The sequence below is a fragment of the Camellia sinensis genome, chromosome 2 (assembly GCF_055761805.1).
Source record: "Camellia sinensis isolate YWXY chromosome 2, ASM5576180v1, whole genome shotgun sequence".
NCBI lineage: Eukaryota > Viridiplantae > Streptophyta > Magnoliopsida > Ericales > Theaceae > Camellia > Camellia sinensis.
This window is the reverse complement of record NC_138962.1, coordinates 192,455,154-192,467,681: the sequence shown is the minus strand read 5'-3', so window position 1 is coordinate 192,467,681 and position 12,528 is coordinate 192,455,154.

Here is a 12,528-nt window from a genome sequence, read left to right as displayed (position 1 = left end):
TCATTTGGCTAATTAAGCCTATTTTGTCCTGTAGTGGCTAATTTAGCCTGAAAGTTGCTTCCCAAACACACGCTTAACAGTTGTAAACTAATCATAAAAATTTATCATTATGTCAAATTAGAAAAATAACATTACAAACATTGACGTAATTTTTTTCATGACTACTAGATGCTCAAGTTTGGCATGTGGTATTGCAAATCAAACATGAGGACAACAAAACCAAAATATGATAAAAGTGAATTGATTAAATAAATTTTTGGTAGTTCATGCTTCCATGTGTACAATGAAAAACAATGGAAACTATTGTTTTGGGAACTTGATTCTTAATTTAGTTTTGATCATATCATATTTTTATTTTTTTAATATATATGTTTTAAAAAAGTCAAAAAAAAAAATTAAAAAATCAACTTTTAACTTACATCTCAAAACAAGTCACACATCCCATTTTGACAAAAAATAAGTCACATCTTTTTTCAAATTTTTTTATCTTTAGTGATTTTTTTAAAAATTATGCCAAAATTTTTTACTTTTCCTATCCGTCTTATCGAGACGAATCTAAAATATATATATATTTTTTTGAAAAATTTCAAAAAAAAAATCACTAAAGTCAAAAATAAACTAAAAAAAGATTGTTTATTTTGACTTATTTCTGTCTTTTCTAAACTTTTTAAAAAAATTATAATTTTTCAATTCGTTTTGTCCAGCTAAATCTAAAGAAAAATGCTTGGGAGCACTAATTAGTGCTCCCACTAATTAGGTGGCAGTGGGTCCCGCCATTAATGATGTGATGTTTTAGTCTTGGAGTTGTGCTTTTTTTTTTTTTTTTACTTTTTTAATGCATTAGTGCTATTAGTGGTGATATTTTTAGTGGGATGAATCATTATTGAAATCTAAAACCTCAAATCCTTTTGAAAGTTTAAAAGAAAAAATTCACTAAAAAAAAAAAATCATTCTCAAAACACCTGCTCTAGTCTTTAGTTTGAAAATTTGAAAACAAAAAAACTCACTACAAACGAAAAAAAAAAAAAAACCGTTCCCAAAACACCCGGTCTAGTCTTTAGTCAATTCCATGTACATCACCCAAGGACATATACCACATTAGACATGTACAGACACCATATTTCACTTTGAAATAACAACTTTCTGTTCCAACAATCCATCGGTACCTCTGTTTGGTTTGGTGGGACTACAATCCACCGAATCGAATTATAAGTAATAAAGGTTTTAAGTTAAATTAAAAAATTAGCGAATTTTAAAATGAATTGAGTTAATCTTAACCAAGTTTTGATTGAGTCAATTATGTCCAACTTGAATAGTTTACTGAGTAGTAAATTATTAAATCTTGATTTGGAAACTTATGGATTGTTTGGGATATCCTAAATAAGTGTACTTTTTGACTTTTTGGACTAAAAAATTGAGAAAAAAATATAGTTGTTTGGGTTAACTTTTTGACTTTTTATGAAAAAATGTGTATTAAAAAATTGTATAAATTAGTGTGTAGGGAAAAATTAGAATTGAGAATTGTGCAGTCGTACTTTTTGACTTTTGATAAATAGTGATAACTTTTTAACTTTTTTAAGTAACTTTTTGACTTTTTAATTTTTTAGCTTCATGCCAAACTTGGTCTTAATGTGTTCAAACATGACTTATTCACGTAACGAAACCAATCTTAAATAATTTTTGAACGAACCGAATACAAATCAAATTAAGTAGCTAACTCATTTTATAGCCCTATTGTTTGCTTGTGTTTCTGTATTTTTTATTTTCGAAAATAGAAACAGTGAAAAAATCAAAAACACCCATTGATTTCTATCATTTTTAATTTTATGCAAAAAAAAAAAAAAAAAAACAAGAAGCAATAATTCGAAAAAAACTTTCTGAAATTCCTGAAAAAAGCCACTTGTTTTTGGAAACAATTCGTCAAACAACTCTGTTTTTTTGTGTGTTTATTGAAAAACGAAAACAAAAAAATAAATACAATCAAACAGCCAAAAGTCAAGCATACCCATGTGTTGAGATTTTGATGGAGAAAGGAACATGTGACAATGCCCAAGCAAACACTATGAGACCTCCAGTAACTCCAATTTGACTTCTTGCGTGGATAAGAACCACTTGTATTAAGCCCTGCACAAAAGAAAAAGTTGAGGTTATATAACTCTCAAATATGGATAAATGTGGGTGCTAGATATAGGGGATGTTTGGTGCAAATGCAATTTCTGAAGTTATTTAAAGTAATTTTATTTAAAAAAATTGTGTCAAAATATTTGATGTAATTTATGTTTACAACTACATATAAAGCATTTAAGTTGAACCAGTAATGTTACCTCTATTGAATTTGGGTTCATTCAAATCGTCTAAATTTGTGCATGCCAGTAGTCCAACCGGTCATCTCGCAAATGCATTTTGATATGCCGATTGACAAGGGTGGCAGCCGCAGTTGATAATGATAACAAATACGATTAACAAGGGTGATGCAGGCCATCCGGGTGGTCGTCCAACTTACATACTTCGAGTGAACTCAAATTCCATGTATCAATCATTTTTCATAAACTAATTACTGAAAACCAGTAAGAGAAGTTCTTTTAGCTTCTGTTTTTAATTATCAACTTTTAGTTTACAAAAAGTTATACTAGGGATGGTCATGAGACAGGTTTGTCATACTCTGTCCCTGCCTCGTTTCATATCGGAGGTGGGGCAAATTGAGGGTGCGGTAGCGAGGTGGGAGATAGGTTAATTTTATAAGTTGAATAATGAAAATATTAGTAAAAATTATAAGTGATAATATATATTTTGGATAATGATTTATACTTAATAACAATTATAACATATAAGATAGAAAATAAATGAATAAAAATTAATATGGAGTATAATCTTTTAGAATTTTAATTTTATTATAATGAAAAAAAATTAAATATATTCTATACACATAAATATATTTAATAAATATAATTAGGGCGGGATTAGATAGAATGGGATGGGGAAAGTAAAATCTGTCCCTGCCCCACTTCACTTCCTCAATAGGACAGAAAAAATCTATGTAGGGCAAGATGGGGTGGGGCAGGACAGGAGATGTGAGTGCGGAGAGAAATGAGGCAGGAGAAAATAACCATCCTAAGCTACACCAACCAGCCCATAGCTCCCATCTTAAATAAATAAATAAATATGCCCATAGCATCTAGCAAAATATCAAATGTAACAAGCATCAACTAGAAAAAAAATATTCACTGCCATGTGTCACACACCTACATCACACCATCCATAAAACTCGGTATTTGTTAGGTTCATATTGAAGTTGTACAATATTTCATACTTTGCATCAAATTCTACTATGAAGCTTGGGTGATATGACACGACACTCATTATATATATTTTAGGAAAATGAGTTGGATTTTTTCAAGGAGGTACCTTCTTTGACCCATTCTCTTTTTGATTGGCCAATTTTTTTTTTTTTTTTTTCCTTCTCCTTCAATCACCACTCGCCACGTGTGTGTGGGGATAGTGGAGGTGATAATTGGAAGGGCTCAATCACTTCCCTATATTTTAACACGTCGGGCATACATTCAAATATGTATTATAATTAAAAAATAAAATATAACAAATTTAGACATGTTTTAAACATTTAAGAAATATATGTCTATTGTTTAGACACGTATAAAACGCATTACAAGTGTAGATGTGTTTTTCTTTTCAGTTGAATTTGGATTAAACCTTTAATATTGAGATTTAAAAAAATAAATAAAAAGCAGACCATACCTAAAAATTCCGAAACCCATCTGTTTCGGACTTGACATGTAATAGCACATGGGCTGCATCCATCAAACAAGCCACATCACCTTAGCAAGTTAATCAGTGCCAATGCTAATATGCTACACAATTTCCTATATTAGCATCTATAACTGAACATAATGTAGTAAAAGCCCTAGCATATTTTGTAGACGTAGTTCACTACGGTTGAAAATTGGATCGGGTTATATTTGATTAGGCTGTTTACGGTGACATGACCCATGATCTATTAAAAAATTTTATTAGAGGAGATTTAATTTGACTCAGCTTATCCTGTGGATAAGAACATGTAACTCATTATCTCATCTCTCTCGAAGAGATAGAGTTGTGGATTGTTATTGTTAGAATAATTTTCTGTGTAAATTGAATAAATTGAAACAATTCAAACAAAAAAAAATAAAACTTACAGTATTTATTTTGTAGAATCGAATTAAAAGAAAATTCAAAGATCAAGTCGAGTGTGTGACACTCTGTCCTTAAGACAGATTCGCCCGAATACGGTGCTTACGGTTGAGTGGCGTCTATCTCCCAGGATACAATGATCTTCACAAATTTGTAGAAGCACTTCAAACAAATTTGTACGGCGAACCGAACCTGTGTTCTATACTCTCTTTATTTTATTCTAAAACTAGAATGAAGAATAATGCACTACAATAAAATCTGGACAGCAAAAAGAATAATTTGAGACTGTTTTGTTTTTGTATATTTAGACTGCTGGAATATGGCTCTATTTATAGACAAACACTGCTGTCAGAACAGGTTCCAAATTTGAATGAACAGATGTGATTCAAATGAACAGGTGCAAACTGTTTCAAACAGATTCTGCCGTTGCACATGAGACAGTTTTTTCCTCCAAACAATTTGAAAAAATAGTCGTTGGTGGACAAGTTTCTAACCTGTTGGAATATATTTTATTTAAACTATTTGTATAGTTTAATGAAAACAAAAAACCTCCACTGTTTGGAATAGTTTTATTAAACTATTTGAATAGTTTAATAAATAAAGGAAAATGTACAAATTTTAGGAAATCACTTAGGAACTCAAAAATTGAATTTAGAATTTAAATTAAATTCCCACAATAATTTTTATTGAAAAAATTCAAATGAATTTTATCTAAAAAATTAATGTTATACCCGAAAACGACGTTAACTTCCCATTTACTCATAAATGGTTTGACGTTCCGTCTTCACCGTGTGACTTACCACGCGGTAAGGAACACTACACCTCTTCGGACCCACCCCAAAAGATGTTTGGGGCCCACTCAAATTTGGGCTCAAAATTGACCCAAAATAAGCCTATATAAACCAATTTTTCCAACAATCCCCCACATGAATGGAATTTGACGGAGAGAAAATGCAACAACATGATCTAATTACAGAGAGTACAGAAATTGGAAATATTCTGCATAGGATAGGTAGCTTTTGGCTTTGAACTTTCCCTTATGAGACACTATCGAATTTACTAGCTAACCAGTGAACATGATATCTTGAGCTGTTCAGCCGTTTGTGTAAACCAAGACAATAGAACTCACACAATATATTCCCAGACACAATTTAGTTCTCACTATTGTGTTCATTTTGGCCCTGAACAACCTGGCCTTTCATAAGTGCTCTAGAGAATTGTAGCCCTTCACAAATCTTATAGAATCGGCCCGGTTCACACTCATATAGGTAATTCTTATGAAGAGTATCCTGCCATACTCCACTACGTTTACCTAGATATAAGAATCATTAAAATTTTACTTAACCTAAAACGCTGCAGATATCACTATTTCATCCTAGAAATGGGTAGGAGTCAGACTCCCTAGTGATCCTTCTGAGTCAATCACAACTCGGCTGTCCCTTTGAACCTAGATCTTGGGATCTCCAGTCAACTAGGTTAGGTTGTCGTTATGGTAACTCTTATTTAATAGGCTTTAGTCTCATTCCCCTCGATGAATTCTCAACTAGCTCTCTTGCTAAGTCTTTGGTTAGTAGATCTGCTATGTTGTCTTTAGACTTCACATATTCAATAGAAATAATTCCATTAGAGAGTAGTTGTCTTACGGTGTTATGTTGACGACGAATATGTCGTGACTTACCGTTATACATATAACTCTGTGCTCTACCAATTGCTGATTGACTATCACAATGTATGCATATAGCAGGCACCGGTTTTGGCCATATTGGAATATCTTCAAGGAAGTGACGAAGCCATTCTGCCTCTTCCCCAGCTTTGTCTAAAGCTATGAATTCAGATTCTATAGTAGACCTAGCAATGCAAGTCTATTTGGAAGATTTCCAAGATACCGCCGCCCCACCAAGAGTAAAGACATACCCACTGGTGGACTTTGAGTCTTTGGTATCCGATATCCAATTTGCATCGCAGTATCCTTCAAGTACTGCTGGATATCTAGTATAACCCAACCCAATATTACGAGTAAATCGAAGATACCTTAGAACCCTTATAATTGCTTTCCAGTGTTCTACTCCCGGATTACTCGTATATCTACTTAATTTACTTACTGCATAAGCTATATCCGGACGAGTGCAGTTCATCAAGTACATTAAGCTACCAATAATTTGGGCATACTCTAATTGAGAAATCCTTTCTTGTACATTCTTAGAAAGATACAAATTAACATCTACAGGTGTTCTAGCAAGATGATCATCATCTTTGCTGAATTTGTCCAATATTTTCTCAATGTAATGAGATTGTGACAAAGCATATCCTTCTGATGCTTTGATAATTTTCATACCAAGAATTACATCAGCAGCGCCCATGTCCTTCATGTCAAAATGTTTATTTAACATTTTCTTGGCAGTTTTAATCATGTCAGTATTACTACCTATGATGAGCATATCATCTACATAAAGACATACAATGACAAAATCTTTGTCCGTGTTTTTAATATAAACACATTTGTCACACTCATTAATTTTAAATCCATTTGACATCATTGCCTTGTCAAATTTCTCATGCCATTGCTTTGGCGCTTGTTTTAAACCATATAATGATTTAACCAATTTACACACTTTTTTTTCTTTCCCAAGAACAGAAAACCCTTCTGGTTGTTCCATGTAAATTTCTTCATCTAACTCACCATTTAAGAAAGCGGTTTTTACATCTATTTGCTGAATTTCTAGATTGTATAGAGATGCAATGGCAATTAGCATTCTAATGGACGTTATTCTAGTAACCGGTGAGTATGTGTCAAAGTAATCAAGACCTTCTTTTTGTCTAAATCCTTTAACTACAAGTCTTGCCTTGTATTTGTCAATTGATCCATCCGCTTTCATTTTCCTTTTGAAAATTCACTTATATCCAAGAGGTTTACAAACTGGTGGTAAGTCCACTAATTCCCAAGTGTGATTTTGCAAGATGGATTCAATTTCACTATTGACCGCTTCTTTCCATGAAGGAGCTTCAGGACTGGACATAGCCTCTTTAAAAGTTAAAAGTTCATTTTCTAACAAATATGTTAGAAAATCTGGACCAAAAGATTTTGAGGTTCTAGCACGTTTATTACGCCTAGGTTCCTCTTTATCAATTTGATCTAATTCTTGTTCTTGATCATGTTCTTGATCCTGACTAGTAATAGCATCATGAGATCTTTTATTGGTACTAGTCTCTTGTCCAGTCTTATTCGGAAACACATGTTCAAAGAAAGATACATTCCGAAACTCAATAATAGTATTTACATGCATTTCGGCATGTTCTGATTTATAAATCAAAAACCGATATGCATTACTATTCTTGGCATAACCAATGAAAATGCAATCAATGGTCTTAGGACCTATCTTAGTCTTTTTAGGACTAGGAATAGCCACTTTAGCCAAACACCCCCACACTTTTAAGTGTTTGTAGGATGGTACTCTTTCATGCCACAATTCATAAGGTGTTTGATTCATTTTCTTTCGGGGTACTTTATTTAAAATATAATTAGCAGAAAGTATTGCTTCCCCCCACAAGTTCTGAGGAAATCTAGAACTGATTAACATGGCATTCATCATTTCTTTTAACGTCCTATTTTTCCTTTCAACTATTCTATTTTGCTGAGGTGAATAAGGAGCGGTGGTTTAATGAATTATTCCATGTTCTTTACAAAATTCACCAAAAGGTAATTCATATTCACTACCTCTATCACTTCTTATTTTCTTGATTTTCTTACCAAGTTAATTTTCAACTTCATTTTATATTGAATGAAAGTTTCCAAAGCTTCATCCTTGATTCGAATTAAATAAACATAACTATATCTAGTATAGTCATCTATAAAAGTGATCAAATATTTTTTCCCACCTCTGGTTTGAATTAATTTAAAATCACAAATGTCACTATGAATTAATTCAAGTGGTTCCGTACTTCTTTCAATTGAATGAAAAGGAGTTTTAGATAATTTTGTCTCAACGCAAATTTCACATTTATGATTTGAATCAATGTCAAATTTAAGTAAACATTCCATATTAATTAATCGACGCAAAGATCCATAATTAACATGTCCTAGTCTACCATGCCATAAATTTGAAGACTCAAGGAAGTAAGAAGAAGATGTATTATTATTAATAACTGAGGGTACAACGGTCATTACATTTAACTTGAAAGGCCATCAGACATGTAACCTTTTCCTACATACATCCCATTCTTAGTAAGTACAAACTTGTCACTTTCAAAAACTAGCCTAAACCCATTCTTACTCAACAAAGATCCGGAAACTAAATTCTTGCGAATGTCCGGTACATGCAGCACATTGTTGAGAGTGAGTTTCTTTCCTGATGTCATCTTGAGAACAATCTTTCCTTGTCCTTCAACTTTGGAGGTTGAGGAGTTGCCCATAAAAAGTTATTCACCATTGTCCACTGAAGAATAAGATGTAAACATCTTTTTATCAGCACAAATGTGGCGAGTAGCACCAGTGTCCACCCACCATTCTTTAGGATTTCCGACAAGATTTGTCTCGGAAACAACTACAGTAAGATTGATATCATCTATACCATTGGAAATATTATCCACTTTAGTCATGTGGGCTTGAGCAGGCTTCTTACTTGTTCTTCTTTTGTTTTTGCCTTTGCAACGGCAATCTTTGCCCGATGTCCCTCTTTGTCACGGATGTAACATTTGCCATTAAACTTGTACTTTTTATTTCCTCCCCCTTTAGAGCCTTGTGATGAACTTTCTCCAGAAGACTTTCGTTTCTTGATTTTTGAATCATGTTTCACCACATTTGCCTTAGACTCCATAGGATACTTACCAGCCCGCTTTTCAGAATTGCGATTATCTTCCTCAATCCTCAAACGCACAATTAATTCTTTCATAGAAATTTGTTTGCGCTTGTGTTTGAGGTAGTTCTTGAATTCCTTCCAGCCTTTTGGTAATTTTTCAATTAAGGCTGCAACTTGGAAGGATTCACTAAGAGACATGCCTTCTGCGTGAATGTCATGCAGAATGAGTTGGAAATCTTGAGCTTGGCTGATCACAGTTTTTGAATCAACCATAACAAAATCCAGGAATTTGCCAACCACAAATTTCTTTGAGCCGGCATCTTCCGTTTTGTACTTTTTCTCCAACGATTCCCAAAGTCCTTTTGCTGTCTTGATAGGACTGTAGACGTTGTATAATGTGTTGTCCAGTCGATTCAAAATGTAATTTCGGCAAAGGAAATCAACATGTTTCCAGGTATCAACCGCGGCAACCACTTACCGGTCGGTTTCATCCTCTTTCAGGATAGGAGCATCTTCACGAAGGAAACGAGCCTGGTTCAGAGTTGTAAGATAGAACAACATTTTCTGTTGCCATCTTTTAAAGTCAGTTCCTGGGAACTTCTCTGACTTCTCTCCATAATTTATTGGAATTGTCACCATAGGAGAGGGGGTTGTTGCAATTGCAACCACCATAGTAGTACTTGTTTGGGCATTAGTTTCAGTAGTCATCAATTCTAATATATCAAACAAAATTATAATTAGAATTTACACTACGCAGAAAATTAAACCAAATTCACAGAATTAAATTCTGTAAAAATAAAAGAAACAAGAATGTAACTTTTATTTTTCAATTAATTTGGAAATAAAATAAAATTTTATTCAACCAAATTAATTCCACACAAGAAATTAAATTTTTTAAAAATAAAAGAAATAAGAAAATAACTTTTATTTTCCAATTAATTTGGAAAGAAAATTAAATTTTATTCAACCAAATTAATTCCACACAAAAAATTAATTTATGTAACATTTCAATAATTAAAATACTAAAACAGAAATTTAAGTAATGAAAACTCAGAAAATAATTTCTAAAATCCAAAATTAATTTCTGAAAAAATTTCACAAAAATATATTCTGAATTATTAATGACACCAGTATCGTACTACTAGTTGTCAAAGAAAATAGACATTATATTACTACTATCTGTCAAATAGCATATAATCACTATTTGTTTTTCCAACCAGAATATTATTTTGAAAATCCACAGAAAATAATTTTCTTAAAAGAAGAAAGAGAAAAAGAAACAAACGAAAAAATTCTGTAAACAGAATAAATTCGAGTTTGTCTTAAGATTGTTAGAACAATCTTCTGTGTAAATAAAATAAATTGAAACAATCCAAACAAAAAAAAAATAAACTTACAGTATTTATTTTGTAGAACCGAATTAAAAGAAAATTCAAAGACCAAGTCGAGTGTGTGACACTCTGTCCTTAAGACAGATTCGCCCCGCTACGGTGCTTACGATTGAGTGGCGTCTATCTCCCAAGATACAATGATCTTCACAAATTTGTAGAATCACTTCAAATAAATTTGTACGGCGAACCGAACCTGTGTTCTATACTCTCTTTATTTTATTCTAAAACTAGAATGAAGAATAATGCACTACAATAAAATCTGGACAGCAAAAAGAATAATTTGAGACTGTTTTTTCGTATATTTAGACTGCTGGAATATGGCTCTATTTATAGACAAACACTACTGTCCGAACAGGTTCCAAATTTGAATGAACAGATGTGATTCAAATGAACAGGTGCAAACTGTTTCAAACAGATTCTGCCGTTGCACATGGAATAGTTTTTTCCTCCAAACAATTTGAAAAAATAGTCGCTGGTGGACAAGTTTCTAACCTGTTGGAATATATTTTATTTAAACTATTTGTATAGTTTAATAAAAACAAAAAACCTCCACTGTTTGAAATAGTTTTATTAAACTATTTAAATAGTTTAATAAATAAAGGAAAAGGTACAAATTTTAGGAAATCACTTAGGAACCCAAAATTTGAATTTAGAATTTAAATTAAATTCCCACAATAATTTTTATTGAAAAAATTCAAATGAATTTTATCTAAAAAATTAATGTTATACTCGAAAATGACGTCAACTTCCCATTCACTCATAAATGGTTTGACGTTCCGTCTTTACCGTGTGACTTGCCACGCGGCAAGGAACACTACACCTCTTTGGACCCACCCCAAAAGACGTTTGGGGCCCACTCAAATTTGGGCTCAAAATTGACCCAAAATAAGCCTATATAAACCAATTTTTCCAACAGTTATAACTTTCCCACATAATATACATATTATATTTGAAAGACTGAATGTGTAATCAATATCTTTCTCTCTCATAGACTCTCTATTCTTTCTTTCTCTATAGAAATACAGAATAGGCTTTGTGCTGTGAATAGTGTAGGTAATTCTCTACTAGTTCTACTATATTACTGGGAGGGAATTATTTGAAGACATTAATTGAGGCATGTGATTCACTCACATGATCTATGAATTTGGTTTGAGCGTAAAAGGAATACCGGAATCTGTTTATTTTCGTTGTATATTATTTTTTTGAATTTTTTGTACATTGGTATCAGAGCCATTGTTGGGTGTTTTCATATTATTTGTACATGAATATATATATATATATATATATGTGATTTGTGCATAAAAATTGATGTTTTTTGAACCATCTCTTATCGTCCTGAATTTTATATATGTTGCAGACCATATTATTTAGATCATATTTGTAAAGTTTTACAAAAAATCGGACGTTCAGATTTTGAAAAAAAAAATAGAGATTTATATTTAATGTTCGCAACTTTGACTGGATGTTGTTTTTACATGTTTTGTTTTTATGTTATGAAAATTATATCTTTGAAATCCTTATTTCGAGACTTTAGAAACGGTATATTATAGGTTTGATTCTGACTTATGAATTGAGAGAAATCATAAATCCTAATTTGGGTTCGTTTTTGTGTTTTTGGTGGTTCATTATAGAAGATGAAGTGCAGAAAATTTGCACTCCCACTCTCACTAGAGAGAGAGAGTGAATTATACTCTTTATTTTAAACTTATCAAAATAAAAAAATCCGAGACCACCATTGAATTTCTCTCAAAAAATTGAGTTAGATAGTCCCAAAATAGAGTTGAAACGGAGTCTGGGATGTGGCGCGTGGGCCCCATGCACTGAAGGCTGGATTTACGCACTTCCAAGAATTGACGTGCGTTGACACAATCGTTGACATGCTCTGACGCACATTGACGCAAGCGTTGATGTGCTCTGACGTGTGCTAACACGAGCGCTGCATGTGCGTTGACGCGCTGACAAGCTCACTAACGTCAACGCTAACCCAAGCTGCTAATGTCATCTACTGATGTAAGCGCTGATGTAGGCGATGTGACTGTTAAGGCTCTGTTTGTTTGTTTTAATTTAAAAACTACTTTAATTTCTTCTATATTATTCGTTATAATTTCAATTGAAGCATGGCTTATACCGTTGGGCTCGTAATTCATTTTTCTACA